Source organism: Harpia harpyja, chromosome 20, assembly GCF_026419915.1.
Source record: "Harpia harpyja isolate bHarHar1 chromosome 20, bHarHar1 primary haplotype, whole genome shotgun sequence".
Taxonomy (NCBI): Eukaryota; Metazoa; Chordata; class Aves; order Accipitriformes; family Accipitridae; genus Harpia; species Harpia harpyja.
In genome coordinates this window covers 4420949-4443326 of record NC_068959.1, presented here as the reverse complement: position 1 = coordinate 4443326, position 22378 = coordinate 4420949, and the positions used below count along the sequence as shown (strand labels likewise).

The 22378-nt window shown below is 41.8% G+C and overlaps 1 protein-coding gene across 6 annotated transcripts in view; it reads right to left on the bottom strand.

Moving 5' to 3' along the window:
* Window positions 1-22378, bottom strand: part of LOC128154986 (F-box/LRR-repeat protein 21-like) — a 56752-nt gene that overhangs the window by 10022 nt on the left and 24352 nt on the right. The window contains exons 1-2 of one of the 6 annotated variants that reach the window (XM_052816368.1): window positions 4565-4709; window positions 820-915 (exon numbers count right to left, since the gene is read on the bottom strand). The gene's annotated coding sequence lies outside the window, so the exon portion shown is untranslated. Of the gene's footprint in view, window positions 1-819; window positions 916-4266; window positions 4538-4564; window positions 4710-22378 lie in introns of those variants that run through there. The other 5 variants (XM_052816365.1, XM_052816366.1, XM_052816367.1 and 2 more) reach the window with 5 other exon arrangements.

Below are 22378 nucleotides of genomic sequence, written 5' to 3'. Positions count from 1 at the left end.
TGGTCTGCTGTAAGAAAGTATACCCAAAACCTCCAAATTCAGTTAGCCATTTTACATTATTTGAAGATGGTCTAATGGAAAGCTATAGGAACAGCTACACACATCTTACTAAATTATGACAGATTTGAAATGAAAAAGTAGATTTAGAAACTGAAGATGTTTACAAAGTATCATGTTCAACCAGTAATAAAATCTTTAGAAACCTTCTAATGCTGAACTTTATTTGTCTTTAAGATAGGAGACATGAGGCTTTAGATTCTCCCAGGTCATATCATCATCTTTTGAAAAACTACCCAGTTAGTATCAGCTTTATAGTTGTACAGTACCTGTGTTATTTATGAATACGACGAGAGAAGCAGCCCCCATCTCCTAAGCAAAATCAAACTCAAGCACTGAAATCTGTGCAAGTAATGCTGTTGCTCATCTCACACATGAGAAAATCTAAGAGCTGCATAGCCATGCTTGTCTATAAGAAAGTTGATACACATTAGTAACTCCGTTTGTAGACAGCATCTGAAGAAGTTTGTAATTTATGGTGGCCTTGTATTGCACAGTCTGCAAGTATTACATGTTCTTCTGTGAAGTGAGCAGACTGTCCTTTTGCTAACTCTGCACGGCACGTAAAATTAATTCGCAAAAACTGCTGTCAGTTTCTAACCCATAAAAGGTAGATTTCTAGTGACATGTGCAAACAAAACACATAAATAACATTATAATTGAGAGCGCAAAACACTGAGATACAATTTAAAGATTCAACACAGAAGTATATTAGGTGTAAGTTTATAAACCGCACAACATAGTTTGAAGTGGCTTTCTTACCTAAAGAATGATTCCAAGTTACAATAGGCAATAAATGAATGAACTGAGGCAGCTGCAGCCATGGGGCACCCAAAAGCATCTGTCTGCTTTCCCCTCCTGTTCAGATAAAATGCCACAAAAACCTTTATTACCCTTGTATTAAATCCCACGCAAAAATGATAGGAAAATACATTGACATCAATTTATACTTTTTCTTGCTTTAGTGAAGGAGCTTGAGGGCATCATCTTAACACAAGGTAGCTTATCCCAAATTGCAAATACTGTGTCAGCAATAGAAACGGAAGGTCAGATTAAGTATAAAACTGATGGGAAACAAGTGTTGCAACTGCATTCACGTTGTATTGGCCACCAGTACAATATAAACAGTAAATTATTGAATATTTGCATTATCATTACCATTAGTAGTGAAGTTTGGTAAACACCACTGACTATCACTACTAATGTAATCTAAGAGTCATGGAAAACCTAGGGGAAAAAAAAAACAAAATGTTTTTTCCTGCTTTTTTCCCTTTATTGGCAAGGCTGTCTATTGGCCTAGGGAGCTACGTGACAGACGATCAAAACACAGAGGCCACATGGCACAGCGTCCTACCACCAAATGTGCAGCAGCCTTAAGTCACCACCCGGTACAGCGTCACACGGCAAGGAGCAAGACGGGAGCTGCGGTTCATCTATCAACAACAAACCGCCCAGCCTGCAGCCTCCTCCCTGTTTACAAGCTCCCAGAAACCAGATGACAGTCTGTGCAGCCTGGGAGCTGCATACAAACTACCACATCAAGGGGGCTTAGACTAAAGGTCCCCTACCTGCCTCCACACTATTTTCTTTTAATACTACATTAGAGGTAAGCTTGCGTTTCAGGGTCTTCCATCAAAAGTAATTATCCAAAGCTTTACCCCCAAGAATATCACTAAGTTTGCTTTTATAAAAACACACCAAATAAAGTATCATGAGGAAGATTTCAGTTATGTGCCTATCGTGATGGGGGGAGTATACCCTTCCATCTGTTCTAAACTCAAGATTTCAGTATTCTTCCCAACACTTCTCAGTGTGGCTGCAAGCAAAATAATTGTTAATAGTAAAATAACATCTGAAAATTAAGAAAAGGACAGTAATATCCTTTTACAGGAAGAAACGTATCAAATATAGTTCTATTAATGTAGTCGATAAAGACTAGCTACAATGTTCAGCAGGCTTCTGAACTTCACAAAGGTTTGGACTGGTTACCTGTAACATCTGAACACTCCCTCCTAACTACAGACTACCTCCTGATGAAGTGAGCTTCTCTTTCACAGACCTGTCCTAGAACCCCTCAATGCAGAAGGAAGTTTATACTTTTGCATTGCAGATAAAAGTAGCAAAATTTTAGATACTACATTTAAACACAAAGTTACTGAAAGTTTTTGTTAACAACAACAACAAAAAAAAAAGGTTAGGTGTACAGTCTAATGATGCTTCCTTTAAGTGTCCAAGGCCACAAGAACCATCCAAAGCAGCTCAAACCATGTCAGCTCATGTAAGCAGAAATGTTTATAATAAAAAAATAACTAGTTACCAGAGATGCAATCAAATACAGGCTTGTTATGTAAATAAGAGTGAATTGTTAGTCTAAGGTAGAGTTACCCAAATTATTATCAAAGATAAAACAGCAGCAACACAGTCATTGAAATGAAACACTTTGATAACCGATAAGGTTTATCAAATCTATTCATATTCTCATTCATGTAGAACAAAGTATCAAATATTGATGCACTACCCTATACAGCTGTTTTCCTCTATAAACTCTTTGACCTCAATGTCCTGTGATCAAGTATTTTGTACAGCTGCATGTTATCCTACTCAAACAAACTCAAATCCACAAAACCCAACAGGGATCCAGAAAAATTCAAGTTAAATAACTGTTTCTGCAGCTTATCCTGGTAATGGAACCGTAAACTTCTTCCACAATCAAGATATTAAAATCTCTGCCATGACATGGGGTCTCAGCGGGGGATTCTGAGAAGTGGTCAGCAGTGGCTCAGTTGAGCTAGCAGCTGTTCACTACTTCCCATGCTACAACGTCAGTTGCAAAACAGAGGTTTTATCACTATAACCCAACATATCACAGATTCAAGCCACAAAGAAATAACTGCTTCCTCTGATTTTCAGATTCTGCTTTTCACTTCTCAACACCAGGACTCAGCAGGAATTAATAAAACACCATAAAATCAGGTTTCTAATAGAGACAATAAAAAAAACCAAAACAAAACAAAAGAAATTCAGCAGAAACGAAGTTCCTGAGAAAGAAAAAACCTTTCAAATAACTAAGCTTGGAAATCCACTGGGATAAAGCAGGCGGCATAATTAAGCTTTAACTTTCTAACAGTTGGAAATTAATGTTTCTGGATCTGCCTTTAACAGCTGAAGTACTTGTCCCAGTGTCTTTAAGAAAGTGCAGTTCAGTGATAATATCAAGGTCACCCACTCACAACGTTAAGGAATCCAGAGCCTGTGTCTGGGGAGCCAGAGCAGCAGATACAGCACACAAGAAATGTAGTGTTGGAAAGCTGTTGCAACTGCTGATGCAGCCTCAAATTCAAGTGCTGCGTATGTTTCAAAACATAGATCAAAAATGCATTTTAAGCTTAAGTCTCAAAAGATCTAGTCCTTCAGTATGATGAGCTCCAAGATTAAGCTTTTCCTTCATTTAGGACACGGCAATCTTTTAATGGGTGGCATTTTTGCTTCTGAACAGGATTTTTTTTTTTTTAATCAGTCCTCGTTTTTCTCAAAACTAAGCCGCTGAGCCTCTCTCTCAAGGGATTTATCACATTTTTAAGGTTTATGACAAAACCTCAGAGACCTAAAAATAACAGCATTCAGCTGAACATCTTAATGCTTGCGTTAGTTTTAACCGAAGAAATACAAACACACTGCCACTTTTAGTGTTACTTAGGTGACAAAATTTAGCTGTTCTTGTTCTACTGATGCACTATTTTTAGAAGAAAGCCACCCCCACCAGAATAGCCTTTTTAGACTATGAACAACACCCGAGGCTCCCCTTGTTTTACTAAAGGACGCATCTGAAGCTCCACAGCTCTTTACGAGTTCTCCTGAGGGCTTACCCAAACATTACACGGCAGAAAAAAATACTCCGAAACACTCTTTCTACAGGCTTTCTAGAAACGTTTCGACCCGACTTTCATGCCGTTCAAGCTCTTTACGTTGGAAAAAACCCTTCTTTTCCAAGCCGAGCATCCCCAGCACCCCGCTCCCAACGCTCTCGGTCGCACATCCAGCCCGCCGGGTCCCTCTCCAGTGATTTTGCCTGCGTGGGGACAGGCGGGTGACTTCAGAGAGGGTACAAGCCGACGAGAAAGCACGTCAACCCCTTCCTGCGCCGAGAGGTTTTGCATTTCTGTTTTCACCTCAACCCTCAGCACAAGGCGGCTCGGAGCAGGGCATTACCTTTCCCGGAGGTCTCCTCCGCAGCTTCTCCTTGAGGGGAGGGAGCGCGGCCGGGTGCCTGACCGCGGCGGTGACCTCCCCTCAGGCCTAGGGCGGTAAGGGGGGGGGGGGGGGGGAGGGAGCTGCTTACGAACGCCACACGTCCGCGGGAGCCCTGCTGAGGTCAGGTCTCCTCAGGGAGAATTCAGGTCTCCAGGCGCGGCGTTGCGTCTGCCCGCCCGGCCCCGCGTTGCCCTCCCGGGCCGCCACCGGGGACCGCCACCACCGCCGCCTCTCCCCCGCCTGCCCGGCCGCTCACCGCCGCCTCCGCGCGGTTCCCTCGCAGCAGCGGCCGGGCCGAGGCCAGCCGCAGAGGAGAGGCGGGGAGACGCCGCCAAGAGCCCCGAAGCCAGCCGGCCCACCGAGCTCCCTGGCCACGCCGCCGCCCGCGGAGGGGAAGGGAGGAGCGGGCGGCGCCCCGTCGCGGCCCCGCCGTCCCAGCGCGCAGGCGCCGTGCGGGGCTAGGCGGCGGCGGGCGCCATTTCGCGCCCAGGCGGACCTCGCCCCGCGGCTAAAATGGGGAGGTCGGGCACTGGGGTGTCCCGCCCCGCTCCGGAGCCGGCCGTGCTCCCCTGCCGGGCAGGGAGGGATCCTGCCCCTGGTCGCCTGGCTTCTGCTTTCCCTTCCCCGGAGCAGCAGGGGTGGTTGCTCCTCCTCGGGCCCTCGCTGCAGGCTCTGCCTCCCACTCGTTTTCTGCTCTGTGAATTTTGCATCCCTCCCTTGCGTGAAGTACCTGTCACGCCGTATCTCCCTTGAGGCGAGGCAGTCTGCCCCACGAGCCTCTTCTGTTTCTTCAGGCAAGGCCCTCCTGTTCAAGCCAGGCCTCTGGGAAGCAGCTCTGTGGCACTGCAGGGTCGGAGCTCGGTCCTTTCAGCCTGGAAGCCCAAAAATCGATGTGGGAGCAACACCCCATCTCCACTGCCTTGCATTTCTGCTCCCCCCCCCCCCCCCAAAGGGAAGCCTCAGCCAGCCGAGGCTTACACCAGCTCAATGCTTCAAAAGAAGATGGAGTACAAGCAGCTTCTACTGATTTCTTCAAAAGAAGATGGAGTACAAGCAGCTTCTACTGATTTCTTCAAAGTAAGATGGAGTACAAGCAGCTTCTACCGATTTCTTCAAAAGAAGATGGAGTACAAGCAGCTTCTACTGATTTTTAGCTACCTGTTGGCCAAAAAGGGCCCCGTTCTGAACAGCAAAGCCTTCCCCACTTGCTGTGCATATCCTCGCTGCCTGCCTCTTCAAGACACCCTGCCAAGGACACAGGGCTGAGTAGTGTCTTGTACATCCAAACTGGAGATGCCAAAAGTATACCTCTTAATTTACTACCTAAAGCATAATAAAAAAAAAAAGCAGATTTTATCTATGCAGACATACTGCGTAACAGCTCATCACTAGTCAGTGTTTCTTTACGATTCTAGTTATATCTGAGCAATTGAGTTATTACCAACTGCTACAAAACACTCACAACCACAGTTTTCCTGGCTCTTGCATATAGCTATAATTAACCAATAACAAGCCTTTATAGCATCTTTTTATGAAGAGGTAATACTAAACATGTGAAGCATTTCAGTGGTAGATTATATCCACCCTATATAAAAGCAAAGCTGGCAAAATGCAACTGACATCAGACTATGGTTTCTTTACACAGATCTGAAAAGTTGGAAAATGAGCATCTTGAAGGGCTTATGAAACAAACTGAAAGGAATATTTATCATACAGTGACTGTGATATCCATCAAAGCACACAATTTCCTCAAAACAGAATGACAAAATACACTGCACACTTAAAATGAATTTAGTTTAGAAACTCCACCAAAACCACTCTTACTTGTATGGTTCTCAACTGATTTATTCAGACCCTAAAGGAAGTAGGAGATTAAGTTCTAGGTAATTTTTTCAAGTCTTTTGTTCCTACTAAATGTTTTTAAATTGATTTTTCAGTAAATGCTGCTACAAAAAGCAGCTTTATCTTAGGAGGTACTATCTGTAGACAGTAATAGACTGTAAACAGATTAATGCAGATTTGCAGCTAGTATCTAAATCCACCAGTCATGGGTTTGTTTGGTGCATTGCCAATAATCTTTGGGCTGCTGTACAGGAAGAGGTTCAAATGTACTTTAGAAAGACTCATAGACTAATCTCTGAGGCTTTCTGTATAGAAGAGTTTCTTCTTTTGATCTAGTGTAGCAGAGACATATTGTATACCTAACTCAAAATGGAGGAAGTATAGAATAGTACAGAAGAATTCTGTGTACTTTATAGCTATACTCATTATTCCTGTAAAATGCTTACAGGTATATATGAACAACAACAACAAAAAAATCAGCTACGGATTTGTCGGTACTGGAAGGAAATAAGCACAAACATGAGCACACACCAGGAGCTTCTGTCTTCTACTTATCTTCCAGGTATCAAATAGGTGCCTGGCACAGAACTCCTGCTTGTGTCTCCAGATCCTTCATCTCGTACACAAGAGACAAAGAGCTGAAGGCAAACTGTACCCCTGGGTCTAGGCCCTCCTGATCTAACCCATTACTATGGGCCGCCCACATCATCCAGCCACTCAAAGTCAAGCTTAGCCTTCCTCCTGTGATTGTCTCTCCCAGAGACAGATTTACAGAAAGAGATATTCTACTTGCACCTCATTTATGGTGGTTACAGGAATATTTTGCATAATATTTCGCACAGGTTTCCTTATATAGTCTTTCTGTACTTTGATCAAGAGTGATATTTGCATTTTTTATTATTGGGCTTTAAAGTAGTAATCAAGAAAAACAATTTGAGTAAACCCATGAGTTAATTAGTATAAGAAAGCTTTCAGGAAATCAAAAAGTTTCCTGAGACTGAAGAATGAATGTGTGTCAATTCAGAATCAGTATGCCATGCACTCGGAAGATTTACAATAACTGTGTGAAAAGTTAAAGACAAGTCTCTTGAGATTATTGGCTATTTCTTAACTAGTTTTTAACAGAAGGAGTCCAGAAGTGAGAGGAGAGAGTTGGAGAAGAAAAAAAAAAAAGAAAAGAAGGAAAGTCAAAGACATTTATTGTCAGATCAAGTCTGAAACCATGCAGTATATTGTGCTGTACAACAACAGTTCATACAGATAGCTCTCACAAAGAAATGACTACCAGCTTTTTTGGTACGCTAACTTTGGCATAACTGAATATCATAGCAGGACTTCTACATTTTAATGCAAGCCCAGCTTGATTTTTGTCATGACCATGATTCTGACAAATCCACATAACCAAAGGCTACTCAAGGTTGCACGCTTGCTATCTTGAACTCTTGAAGGATGACAATGGAGGCCAGTGGTGCTGGGCTTTGGCTGAAGTTTCACACAGGCACCATCACTTCCATGCTGAACAATACTCAGAGTCGGTCTAGCTTCTCTCTCAAAGTAGCTTCATTTGTATCAATGTGCTAAGCCAAGTAAGTACTATGTTTTAGCTTCTCCTTTTAAAAAGCTTAATTTTAGAAAGAACCATGTATTTCACAAACAGTATTGAAAACACAGTGACATACTGTCATTCTTAATTTAAAACCCAACTACTCAAACTTTGTGATCAAACACCGCAGCTTTAACAATTTAAAACTTAACTGACTAGAGTAGCAAACGACGATCATGCCCAGAAAGCAGGTTAGTATGTTATGTTTGCTGCAGGCTTGTAAGCTGCTCTGCTAGACACCAGCTGCTGCACAGGCAGGCAACAAGAAACAACTTGTTTTAGGAATAGAAATTACACAAGTCCTCTCGTAAAACTTTTTATAATCCACACTGAATCTGAAATAAAATTAGTGAAAATAATAGCTTGCTTACATGCCTGTTTGCAAATGCCTTCCCTTATAAGAAAGAATTAAAACATGGGTTTATATGATGATATTAAGCTTTTAGAAATGCAATAGCAGTCTAATATTATCTCTCCAGAGAGAAGTATGAATCACTAAAGGGAATAACTCCAAGTATGTTGTAATCCTATCCTTTTGTTTGATGGTGTGAGTATGATATAAGATGGTATATTGCAGTTGGTTTATATATATGCTAGACATGTCTTTCAGACAAATTTTATAATAGTTACAGTTAACAGTGGCCATTAAACTGCAAAACAAGTATAAGAAAGTTATTGATACAGATGCTGTTTGTACTTTCTGTGGAAAGAGCCACCACAAAGGCATATCAATAGTTCTTAAACTGTCTAAAAATAAATTACGTAGAGATACTGTATTCCTGTGGTATACTGTAGGCATGTTATTAAAATCCCATTGGACCAACGTGTTCTAATCTCTAAATTAAAAAAACCAAAACGTATGTCATCTCTAACTAGCAGAGACCAGATTTTCAATCATTACCTTTTTCATTAAGTTTTCAGTCAGGGCATCAGAAGGGCTGGCTGGGAGCGGGGGGGGTACCGCAGCCAGCTGGGCAGGGGCCTCACCGACCGGCTCAGCGAGGCAGGTCCAGAGATGGCAGCCAGCTTCAACCGAGGGTTCACATCATCGGGCAAGTCCCTGGTGATGAGGCAGGTCCAAGGCCGAGGCAGGTCACGGTCCCTGGCCAGGCACAGGGGTGGCAGTGGCTGCAGACCAGCACTCCTCCAGCATTGCGCAGGGAAGGGTGGAAGGGCCAGGGCTGAGCTTAAATGGGCACCTGGGGCCCTGGGACGAGGGTGTGGGTGAGGCCCCAGGTGAGGCTGCTCAGGGCCATTAATACCTATTACAGTATTAATGTATAAGTGCCCTGACACTTTCGATAGGTAACTCTGCCCACTAATCCATAAAACACAGGTTATTTGATCCTCTGATTGAATATTATCTGAGCAGCGTTAAAAATAAATTGCCAGCTAATTCAACTTCTGTTTACTGGTGTTGATATACAGATTATCGTTTTTGGGAAAAGGAAGAAAAAAAAAGATTGTCTGATTCAGAGTTTTTATGTCATTAGCTATTTGGTAAATACCACAGTGTAGCTGACTTGAGTAATGAAATCCTCAGAAGTGGGCGTATCCACTTAGGTTCTGATAAATGTCTTTGAGTTCAGCACACAATAAATTGTCTTTAAGATGTTATCTGTAATAACTGTGGTTTTGATTACCTGCTTTAACAAATAGATTCCCTCCACACTGAACAAAAGACAAACCTTAGAGGACTCAGGCTGTCCCAAGTAGGCAGCTGAAGATTTGATCTAATCAGAAAAATAGCTGATAATAGAAATAACTGTTAATAAGTTAGCAGCTGATGTAGCAGCAAACATTTTGACTTTTAATACTAGAAAAAGCTTTGTAGTTTTATAGCTGAGTTATAGCTCAGAAAGGCTACCTATGGAAGCTGCAGAACCCTCTTTGGAACTTTTCAGACCAAGGAAGCAAAATTTTGGTCAAGGATGGTCTAGACATACAAAACTGCTTCAGATCAGAGGAAGGGATTCAATGACCATTTAAGTTCCCCTTCAGTCCTATGTTTCAATCATTCATGCTCTTTTTATGTCCATATCACCTTTTTCTGCTACTGGCAAGTGGCCATTTTTTTCACAGATTTGAGAAAATCTGTTCACCCAGTTGGCAGGAGGAAGAAGTGGATTTGTTGCCGTTCCTCTGCCAGGAAGAAAAACTGTAACAACGATAAAGCTAATAAAAGGGGGTTTGCCCAGTTTCTTCCACCCACTTTGGATTTTGTCTGTGGGGCCTAGGATTCATTTTAGCTGTAGCAACCTTATCTTCCTTTTTGATTCATACCTGTGACAGTCTTGTCCAGAGACATGTTTCTGTTAATTCCTTTCTGTACTATGCACAGATGGTGTAATTTCTTTTAAAAACGTTAGATCAATGGCCAGTGAACAAAAAAATGCAGAACTGACATGTTCTGTGCAATTTGAATGGTTTCTTTGCTCTCTAAAGGTCTGTTTTTTTAAATACGTATTTTGTGTTTACTTTCAAATGTTGCAATAACATCACTTGGTCACAAGAGGGAACTCGCATATCAGTCTCTATGTTTTATTTTTTATTTAAAAACTCTGAGGACTCTGCAAACTAATAAAGAGAATATGTTAGGATATGCATGTGTGTGAGACATGTAAGTGTGCATATATAAGTCTGCATATATTTATATACCCGTGCTTTTTACCTGTTACCAAAGAAGGGAAGCCATTCACAGAAATAAGGAACAATAACCCTAGCAGTCATGAAAGCAGAAAAGAGCCTTAGAATGGCCCAGAAATAACTTTCTTATACTCGTGGGTATATGCTTGTGGGTTGTGGCTTATCTCTGTTCCCACACTGCAGTTCTGTAAATCTCAAAACTAATACTAACTTACAGTATCAGGACACAGACAGAGCAGAACATGCTCTCTCCCAGCAGAGCCTGACCAGCAGGGATTACTCTTACCAGTAGTTTTCAGCAGCCCCTAGTTTTAACTTTCTGTTTGGACCCCAGGATTGCCTTTCACCTTCGCCGAGAGTCCTTTGCCGGCCCAAACTTGACTGTACTTGGCATCTGTCCCAGAATTCATAGTATTGAATGTACACGTATATTGTTTGATTGTTAACTGTTCATTAAAGGAGAAGACTGAAATACTAATTAGTTTACAATTTCTGCTAGATGTCAGTAGCAGCAGCATGGATTGTATCCAATCTGCTCAAGGCTCATTCTTCTAAAATAAACCTATAAATCCAGAGCTTTCTAACCTGAGAATTAACATTGTCTTCATAATTTGGTGTCACACATCTTCCTACACTGATGTTCCCACTCGTCAAGCAATTGGCCAGCAATCCTGTTAATATATTTGCAAGTTCTTTCAAGAAAACACATACATTCCCCTAAAAACCTGCGCACAGTATGGGAACTTTTCTTGGAAACCTTGCTGCTGTTTCTGTCTAACTGCTAGAGAAGACAGCCCATGCACATCTTACAAGATAACCCCTGACAGTTCCATAGCTGGCTTTGGGTCTGTTTTTGTTGATACTTGAGTTGGAGATGCTCAGGGTGCTTGGCTTCCTAGGAATCGGTAGCAACCTTCCTGTGTGAAAGTGAACTACCTTGTCTCACCCCTGGGGTGTGTCTGGACCTTCACACAGATTCATTAAGCACTGCTGTCTTGAGCACAAATTGTAGTGGCCCTTCAGCTTATTCCATGGCTGTGAAGCAGCGCAAACCCACTGCACTATGCCAGCATGAGCTACATAATAGGGTAATAGTTGCAGCATGCAGTCCTGATTGGTTTGTCTTTCAGATGTATCATGTTCATTTTGCACATTTTCTGTTTTGTCCTCTGACCTTGTGAGTTCCTTAGTTCCCTTCAAGTTTTCTTTCTGTACAACTGCTACCCTTCAAATACAGCATCATGAAGAACATCCCCACCGTGGCTGGTGGCACTGCTACATATGCAGTGGATGTTGGGCCACACGTTGGTGATGTGTTGCAATGAATTTGGGGCCCTTGAGAAAAGAGGTGGTGTCCTGCGCCATAGGGCTGATTCCTAGAAGAACTATTATGTATTTTGTTTGCAGTCTGGGAGTAGATGTTTGGAGAGATGTGCAAGTTTCAAGAAGCACAGAGTGGATTCTGTTAAGCTGATTCTTGTTTATGCAATGAAAGACACTGTAGATGGGAGAAGGCAGCTTTCCTAACCTGAGCTTGCTTACCGAACTACGCATCATGTGGATATCTGTCAGTTTTGATAGATGGTAGGGCTGCTGTTCTTGAAACTTATAAGAGAAGATTATGCGTAACTACTCATTATCTGTAATCTGCACATCTGATCTATTAAACAATCTAATTATTAATTTAATTGCACCACACCTGCATACCATTGTTCTGTTTGTTTAACTTGGTGGGATAAGAAAGTTTGCACAATCTAGTGTTGAACATCTTAAAAGACTGGGATTAGTCCAAGAAAATGACAAATAATAAAGTTACACCTCAAGCCAGATGTACAGTCATGAACATGTCTCATGCTGTTAGGACTTACCACGTGGTACTGCAACCTGGATGTAAGCACAAACACACTGTCAGAAAGGTGAAGACCCTCTCAAGGCTGCATCTTTTAACTGATACATTTTTTGTGCTGTTGCTGATTCTGAACTTGGTTTGTGTCTTGATATACTTTTAGATGCCCTTTACTAGTGTATATGTGTCTTTTTGTAATAAATATAGCCAAATTACAGGACTGGATGGTCCTCCTTGGAAAAGAGTATGTGATAGGATACTGTTGTTACTCTGTGAGTCTGGGCTCTAGCCAATCTAAGCCTTGTTGATTAATCTGCAATAACTGGTCTTCCAGCTTGATCAGGAATTTTAGTAGGGATGACTGCAAATACATAATTACCAAAGTGTGAAGTAAAACCAAAGCATGGCGATAACTGAACTTCATTTCATAATGGAGCTGGAAGAGTGCCAACTGTAGAACCGTGTGGCAGAACCATGCCGGAAGGCAACCATTTCTTGGTTGATTCCAAGAAACTGAGGAAAAAATGAGTGGGAACAAAAAACATTAAGTCTTCATTATTAATTCTCCTAAGGTTTTCTCAGAAGACCTCATTCAAAAATAGTTTTTCCTTAGTTTTCAGTTGCTGAAAATGAAAACCATTTCCATAAGTTTTCCAGTGAGAATATGAATAGCCAGATTCTCCTTGAAAATATTTCTGTTTTCAGGACACAGACATTTAGATCTTACATTTAGTATGAAAAAGATTCAGTTAGATCTTGTAAGAATTCATTATAGATCCATCCATTATATTTTCCATGTCAGACAAGACTTGCAAGGAGTCATAGTTATGCCAGGTTTCCTTTCATTATTGGTAAAGCTGAAGAGGGTGAAGCATGTTGTCACAAGTCCTTACCTGGGTGTTGATTGAAAAGATACTTTTAATGAATGCACTTAGAATTGGCCTTTGTGAACAAAAAAACTGACAACTTGTCCAAGTACAATTTCATGGTGTGCCTAAACTTACTTAACTGAACGCACCTCATGTGGGTACAGTCCCATTCTTCTTCGCCCTCTGCCAGCTGTATGAAGAAAATGAAGTCAGATGGAAAATGAAGGATTACTTCTAGGTTGGACAGTTTTCCACCCCACACAGCCCCCTGATTCCTGCGTAGGGAACTGTTTAGCACAGCAAGGCTGTTCCAAAGGCCCACATATTTTCTAGTCGCTGGATCACCTCCTGGGGACAGCAGGTAGCAAAGCTGTCAGCACTGGTCAGGATCTTCTAACCACCACTTCCCTGGAGAATTTTTGCACCTTCTATTGATATTATAGTTCGTCTACTTGCCAATAACTTCAGTTACTTTGTTTATGGCAGGAATTCTGTCTGTATTTTGACTCAGTACATTTTAAGTGTCTTCACAAAGGATTTGTATTCAAGATAATGACCTTTGCTAGGACATGTCATTTTGATAAATGTCTCTAGTGTCAAACAAGTATCAGACTAGGCTTCCATATGCCTCTGCTGACACCTTCCTGATGCATCTCTCATGTATGCATTCAGACAGAGGTTTTCCTCATTCATTTTTTCATAGTTCCTCTTCCTTATATCACATCAGTATAAAATAAGAGTAAGATAAAATCCTCTGTTCATTTCTGTAGCTGGTATTGCCTTGCTCTCTGCAGTCGTGGGGCTGGCAGCAGAGCATTCCTGCAATACGTACCTCTTGCCCCTGCTTCTCCACACTGCTCCAGTTCCCTGGTGGTTTCCCCTCATGCAAGGGGATTTCTCAGTTTACTGCCTGGGAAACTCTGGTTCCCCATAAGCAGGTTGTTCCAATGCCCAAGCATTTTCTACCTGCTGGACCCCTCCAGGAGGCAATTAGCAGGGAACAAAATTTTCAGCAGTCATCGGGATCTCCTGATCTTCTAGACTGTCCCAAGGTTTGACACAAAGCTAAGCTGGTGCAGGGTGGCAAGAACAGCTCCAACAGCAACACTGAGCAGCAGCTCCCACCTAACCCAAGAAGTCTGCTAGATTCTTGCCAGTTCTTTTTTTCTCATCTTTGTGCCCCATGTAAATGGGGGCATTATATTGAAATATGCAGAATGTGTGCTGTGTACACATAGCTTTTCTTAATTGCACATAGCTTCATAAGAGGATTTTTGGAACGATGAAAGCTGCATTAAATTATCCTTCGCCTGCCCATCTTGTCCTCCATGGCCCATCAATATCACAGAATTTGCAAGGAGCAGGGAGACCATACTTTAAAACACCTAAATTTCCCTTCCTTCTTCCCCAGAACTGTTCCACAAATTTTGCTGCCTCAGTCAGCCACCAATGAAGGGGATCATTGGGTCCTAAACGCCTGTTTTCTTAAATCATTGTGAGATGTGCTGAAGGAACTAGTCTTTAGGGGTGCTTGCCTCTAAATAGGTGATAACAGTTAAATGCATTTTTGCGCTTTTTCTTTCTTGTGAACACCATAGCCTTTATTTCTAATTGCACTATGTTGCTGAAAATACCTTGTGGTCAGTGGGGATCTTTAAGTCTTCATGCTTTCCTTTCTATTATGTTTTACTTAATATTATGATGTCAGGTGTATGGAAGCATGACAAAATTAGAGTGAGAAACTTTTTCTGCCACCGTGGAACAATCTTATATCTCAATGGCTGATTTATATCCTGCCTGAAGGTGATGTCGGGCAGAACATCTCTCTTCTCTCCCACAGGCTGCTTGCAAAGTCAGAAGTAAGCTGATCATTATCTGCATCTCTTAAGTCATGATTTCCCTCTTATTTTTCTCTTTTACAATTCCAATTTTGTGGGGAGTCAGGGGAAACTCCCCTCACTCCTGGGCTTTTTGTTGACCTATTACCCCTGGAAAATACTTATTTAGTCTGAAAGTTATCAAATAAAAAACTAGCAATATGAACGCAATAAACAAATCAGGGGCATCTGTTTTCTTGTGAAGCCTCTTGATGACGCTGTTTCTGACATGAGTAAAAAGAAATCTCACTGTTAGGGAGGTGATTCTCCCCCTCTACTCGGCTCTCGTGAGACCCCACCTGCAGTACTGCGTTCAGCTCTGGGGCCCCGATATCAGCAGGACATGGACCTGTTGGAGTGGGTCCAGAGGAAGGGCACAAAAACGATCAGAGGGCTGGAGCACCTCTGCTATGAGGACAGGCTGAGAGAGTTGCGGTGGTTCAGCCTGGAGAAGAGAAGGCTCTGGGCAGACCTTAGGGCAGCCTTCCAGTACCTAAAGGGGACCTACAAGAAAGCCGGAGAGGGACTTTGTACAAGGGCGTGTAGTGATGGGACAAGGGGTAATGGATTTAAACTGAAAGAGGGTAGATTTAGATCAGATGTAAGGAAGAAGTTCTTCACTGTGAGGGTGGTGAGGCACTGGCACAGGTTGCCCAGAGAGGCTGTGGATGCCCCATCCCTGGCAGTGTTCAAGGCCAGGTTGGATGGGGCTTTGAGCAACCTGGTCTAGTGGAAGGTGTCCCTGCCCGTGGCAGGGGGGCTGGAACTAGATGGTCTTTAAGGTCCCTTCCAACCCAAACCATTCTGTGATTCTATGATTTTACATGGAAAAATATCTTTAATGTAGTTTCTTACTTACTATCACTTTTTTCTAGATTATAACCTGATATAAGTTTAGGATTGTTTCATGTATTACTATACTACTAGATTTAAGATAGCAGAAACAATTCAGACACATTGCTCATTTGTAAGCATCTTTGATTTTTAAAGCCTGTATATGAATCAGGAAAAAAGACCATTATGGTAATTTAGGTGTTGTGTTAGTGAAGCATTCGGCCTTCTCTTTCCAGCCCTTTCACTCCTTTGGTTGCCTGATCTGTGCTGCTGCTGCTGAGCTATAATACATTCAGTTTCTCAACAGGAAGAAGACAACATTTATCTTGTATCTCATAACAGTGGTGTAAACATTCAGGATTATTTACAGAAGTTCATATAAGGTGACAAAAGATTACTGTTTGAACTGGTGGTTAGTGTGCAACTTACACTACAGTGTGTGTGTCCATGAAGATGCTGTAATTTATAGATCACCATGGTTGCTTCCATGAGAGATGCATATAAAAGTCCTGTGAAATTTTAGTTCTAACTTTAGGATATTTTTTAGCTGATTGAATCAAAAGTGGGAGACCAATAGAGAAGATGGGAAGGGAGCTATAACCAGCTGTTGCCAGGTATAGGCTTATCTGGGGGGAAAACAGACTGGAAATGGTAGTTACTTTGGCTTTAGTCTTCCCAGTGGCACCACCTGATATTATGTGTGCTGTCATTTGTGCCCTGGCAATGTTAAACCGTGGTGTGTGTTTTGCTCTGCAAGCAAACACTATCAGTCTTCAGGCAATTGTAAAATGCAGAGTGTTGGGTAGAAATGAGTTCTCCATCTCACCAAACTCTTGTTTCCTTACTTTTCTGTAAGACTAGAAGGGTGAGGCTTGTCCACATGCCTCAGGAGGGTGTTGTGAGGATCAGCCAGATAAGATCAACTTTCTTACACAAATATGTAAAACTGCTTTTAAATATCGAGTGTGATTTACGACTGGGAAGCATTTGAATGGCAGCCTAGTGCCTCTCCTTCCCATAGCATGGCATATACCAGACTTGTTCTTACAGGGGTGCAAGAGACTCAGGAACAAACAAGAACATGCCAGATGCACTGGGGCAGTTCTAGTCCCTCCAAAAATACCGTCTAAACCAGTGTTCACCTAGATGTCATTGGAGACAGCTTCTTATTAGGTTGTTGATGCTGCTTAGGGCTTGGGCTTCTCCTGCAGGAGGTCATGGAGTTACGTAAAATCAGGGATAGCGGACTGGAGCACAAGAACTTTGGCTCTGCTGCTGTACCTCTGCCTTGATAAGGATCATAGCAGAGACTCAAGCATAAAAAGCTGTCCTAGCCAGGTTTCTGAAGACAACACTAGAAGTTTTGTAATAGCCATGCTACTAAGTGGATGCCAGCACTAAGAAAATACTGCTGTGGAACTGCGGATCTTGTGAATGGGTTTCTGGCTGACTGCTGTCAGCAGCAAAAACTTTCAAAGAAAGGGTTGTGTGCTCGCTGGTGTACCAGGACTGGGAGAATTCTTCCTTGCTGAAAAGTAGAGTAGCTTCTCAAGTGCCTTTGGATCACTCATAGCATACAGTTTAGCATTACTTCATGCTAATGGAGAAAATCATATAGTTGTGGTGGTACGTGGTATGGAATTTGTCTGCACATTCCCAGCACTTAACTCTCGTGAGACAGACATTCCTGAAGAAAGAGGTGCTATGTACAGAGATTATGGTGTTACTTTCCAGTTTGCGGAAAGTAGCCACTCCTGCCCTGCATCCTCAGATATCAAGGGTTTCTGTCTCAGAAATCATAAAGTAAATAGTGTTCAGAGCCTTCTTTTCCTGATGTGAGTCATAGAAGCAAGGCAACTGTACATACTTGAAAACGACCACACACCTTGCTGTGGACACCTGGACAGGTTTGAAGGGTTGGAAGAAGGGCTCTTTCCTAAAATCATGGTTGATTATCAATTCCCCGTTGTAAATCTATTCCACAATATGACTGACTTGTACAGGCAGGTCATCTTGTATACTGAATGTCTGACCTTCTTCACCTCCTCTGTCCTGCCTGCCCTATGCCACATCGTCTCCATCAGAGCATAGTATGACACGTCCTGCTAGAGAGCTGCTAGAGCAAGATAATTGACATAAGAGGAAAAGGTACTTGTTAGAGTAATTAAGTAACTCAATGGATTAGTTTCCTCTTGTTTTCATCTGGCAGTTTCACAATCTTATTGTGAACCAAACTCGAGAGAGAGAAGAGGCCCAAGAGCATTGGCTGGGGCCCACATCTGCTCAGGGGCTGGCCCAGGGCTGGCTGAAGGGACGTTTGGTCCTGCCAAGAGACATCCAGCCCTTCCCACAGGGCTGCCCTGGGACTTGCAAAGCCCCGCAGGACGTAGGAGTCCCAATGAGAAGATCTGAATGTGCCAGTGGGGTGGCAGAGGGCTAAAATACACAACGATGGAGGACTACCACGTTTTCTGGACTCTAGATCACAGAGGTTTGGGGGAGGTCACCAGTGCAAGCAAACACTTCGCATCAGCTCACAGATGCAAGGGGTACTACAGTGACAGACAGCAGTGGAGGCACTTATTTCAGGTTGCACAAATCTGCACTGAATGCTTTGAGCACACAACAATTATTTCTGTCACGCAGATTGCAAACCGAGGCATCAGATGAGTAGATATTTTGCAGATCTATCTTCTTCAGTTTAGTAAGTTGGGTTCGTTTTTGAAATTCTGTGCAAGAGTGTGCTACTACTTGCAGAAGTGATGTGACTGGAAGCTGACTGCATTTGACTCTTGCCAGCTTATGTTAGGTAGAACTGAATTTATGTGTCTTTTGCTTGTGTCACGACTTCACAATTACTGTATCTATTTCATAAATCTAATGAAGTAATTTGGGGAGTAAAAGTATTAGACAAAGAATTTTCTTTTTCCTTGCAGCTGCTGAAAACATAGGTTAGAATAGCTGTCTGCAGTCCTGGGACCTGAGAATTCTTTTGCTCTTCTATAAAAATGAATCAACATTTTTCAGATTTTATGCTTGCTACAGATTGTGACAAGACAAAATGCTGATGAGCTGCACACACAAAGATACAAAAAGCAAAGCATCATGGAAACACTGAAATAGCTTGGACTTGCACTTGGGAAATATTAACAAGACTGAATATCAGTATTTGGTGAGGTGATATTTGGAAATTTGAGATCTGACATGATAGGTTCAATAAATTCTATGGATGTTAATGAGCCTTTTTCTTCTGTTCAAGGCCAGGAGCATGTGTGTGCATTCTGCTGATTTGTCAGAAATGTGGATGAGTTTTCTTTGCACTAGAATCCAAAAAAATGGTTATTTAGGAGAAAGCTGTCTGAGCTGAACTTGGAGTAGAAAATGTAGGAAGATGCGAAAATGTGAGAAAGGCGAAGTCGTCGTTTTATTTCTTGGTTTCATCTGCGTAGGCGTTACCACAGAAATAGTCTTTTGTATTTTAATATTTATTATTTTCTTATTATATTTGAAGCAGGTAGCAGAAACACATCAAGAAATGCATTTGATATGATATATATTACATAAGTTTAACTCCTTTTATATAGTGGCATCAGATGTTTTTTCTATAATCTAGTTCTGTCTTTTCCCCCAAGCCCATATTAATGGAAATCTTAAGAATAATAGTGTAGTTGATTAGCATTTCCATCATACTTTTGATCCTAGAAATATGTTCATCCCATCAATATCACACTTTATGCTGAAAAAAAGAAAGGGAATTATGAGCCTGTGTCTGTTCCTTGAAGTCTGAAAAATCCACCATACTCCGGTGGAGATGGTGAAGAAGTGATGTCATTGGAGGTCTTTTAACATCCTCCATCTCAAAGGCCAGCCCTGTTACAATGTCTCATGGCTTTTGTTCCTCTCTGAGGCACAAAGGAGATGAAATCTGACCTTCTCTCACCTGTTTGGGATTTTCCCTTGTGTGAAGAGATCTAAGAAACTATTAGTAAGGCTGGAATAGGTGGCTGAGATAAGTGTCTCCCCTTATATAGGGTTTTTTTTTCCAGCAAAGCTCCCTTTTTACCCTTTTGTTTCCATTGAGCTGAGTGGAGAGGTGCTAGAGAAGCGTATCTGAGCTCATGGCACTATAGAAAGATCTTCTTCAAAGCCAGTGTTAAATACATCCTGAGAAAGAAACACGTTCCAAATACACAAGCCCATTAAGAACTTGTAATTAACCCTGGGTATAGTTTTGCTTTTGTATGTTAAGATGTTCATGAGTTCTCTACTACTGAATATTTAGAAGAAAAAAGTGGCTATGGCCAGGAAAATGTGCAACCTTGCAAGAAAGAAGTTAAGTGACTTATTCATGGTGTGTAGATATTACCAAAAAATAAAAGTGATGCAGAAAGAAAACACAGAATTTCTGTTTGAATCTCAAGTCCATAAATATTTCTGGTGCGATACAGTGGTCAGTGTGCATTTTGCTGTAGCATCTCACATGAGTGAAATTGTTGGACCGGAGCTTTGCAGAAGCATTTTGGCACCCACTCTTAAGAAAACAGGATGTTCAAACCTTTCACCAAGTACAAAACATATGAAGTGAAGACACTTTTGGTGCTCAGGTAAATTGCAGTTTTATTGGTTTAGCAGTCGTTATTTCTACCCTTTATATTTCAGGTGGACAATAAATACAATAAATAACTTTTCTGTTCCCTCTTCTTATCGAGAGTTTTGGGTTTTTAAAAATTTTTTTTTTAAGCTCTAGGTTTATTGATTGCTTGATAGGTTCTCAGGATTTTATTCAAAAATTCCTTCACATTTCCCTTGGTCTTGTACTGGCATTGATCTCCGCGTGCCAGGCTCTGTGATGGAAGAAAGAGCAAACATTGGGTTACCAAAGATTTTATAAAAAATAAAGGATTTAGATGAAACAGTTAAAACATACATTCTTTGGAGCTAAGCAAGGATTTCAAAGACAATTCCTAAAGAATTGTTCCTTCAGCAGTGAGTGTAAGAGTGGCTTTTCATGGTGACTAAGAAGGTGACAGCTGGACTGTCATATAGTTACAGCTGAAGTAATTTAAACGAGGCTGTTTCAACCCGGAAAACAGGGCAGATGGAGCAGTATGAGAAGCTGGGTAAGACTAGGGCGGTGGGTCTGCTGGGTCTTGCAATGCCATTCTAACAATATTCCCCCTTGCAAGTTTGACGCTAACTTAAAGGAGCTTGAGACACTGCAAAATCAGCATCTTCCATGTCTCATTGAATTACACAAATGTTTTGCTCAGTATGTAAATAAAGGAGGTTTCACTGCCTCAGAAAAGGCATCTGGGGATCCAGGAGTCTTCCTGAGCATCATCACAATTTGAAGATGCTGCAGGTCACAGCAGTATTTCATGCCCAAGCATCCTTGAAGAAACTGCAGCTTAGGTAGAATTAATGCTCCAGAAGAGAGGGATGCCTCTGCCTGCCTGTCCCCAGCCATGCAGCTTCTGTATATCTACTGTCTGGTTTTATATCATTACTATTTAGTGTAGAAACACATTTTGAGAAAGGAGAATAGAAAAGCAATTTAAATAAAGCTCCTCTCCCAGAGATCTATGTTTAAAGGTCCTCATGCTAAAGGGGTTTGGAGAAGGGAAGGGGCACAGAGGGGACAACCCATCTCCCTGATTCCTCTGTCAATTTTAGCAGCTTTCCATTGCCTCACGCATGTTGCATCTATCATACCTGGCTCCTGCATTAAACGAGTATTTAAAACACATTTATTTGAAAGTAATCAAACAGCTACAAATGTTTAAATTATAAAAAATCCTTTCTTTTGTAAAAGATAGACAAAAATCTATAGAAAAGGAAGAAAAGTCTTACCTCACAGAGGTTTCTACCCAGCTGAGTCTGAAAGGCTAGATTAAGCCTTGCAATTATTACTTTTGAACAGATGTTGTTTTTCAGCATGTATTCAGTTCCTTCCACAAAGCATGCCAATTCGTGGCCCGGCTGTTAAATGAAGAAGGCATTAGAAAAAGCTAGAATGCATTTTGTGTTTATCTACAGAAAGAAGAAATATGTATTCGTAAACGTGGCAGCATGTCACAATTACATGTAAGATATTTTGCATTCTATTGAAAACTGGTACAAGAACTTTGGGGGGGTTGTAAAACACCGAATCATCATGCATGCCGCAAGAAACACCTGTCACATCTCTCAGAAAACCTCAAACCATAAAAGTAACCTCTTTGAAGTATAGCTTCAGCTAATGCCGGGTTTCACCATATCTGAGGAGGCTTACAAAAATGAAATGGTGTTGGATACACCTAGAGCTGAGCATCTGAAGCCTGACATCTCTGGCCCAGGTTCACTCAGTTTTTAGGCACCTAACCATAAAACAAGGTCTTGCAGAGATTTTCAAAGCAAGAGCCTGTATCTTTTGATTTGTAAGTCAAACCCACAAAGGACTTTTGCCTGACTCTGGGCTTGGTTCTGATTGCACTGATAATGGGAGGACGTCTGCTTCCCTCCCCACCACTATTCATCAAGCTCAGTTTTGCTGCTACTAGCATATTAAAATCTT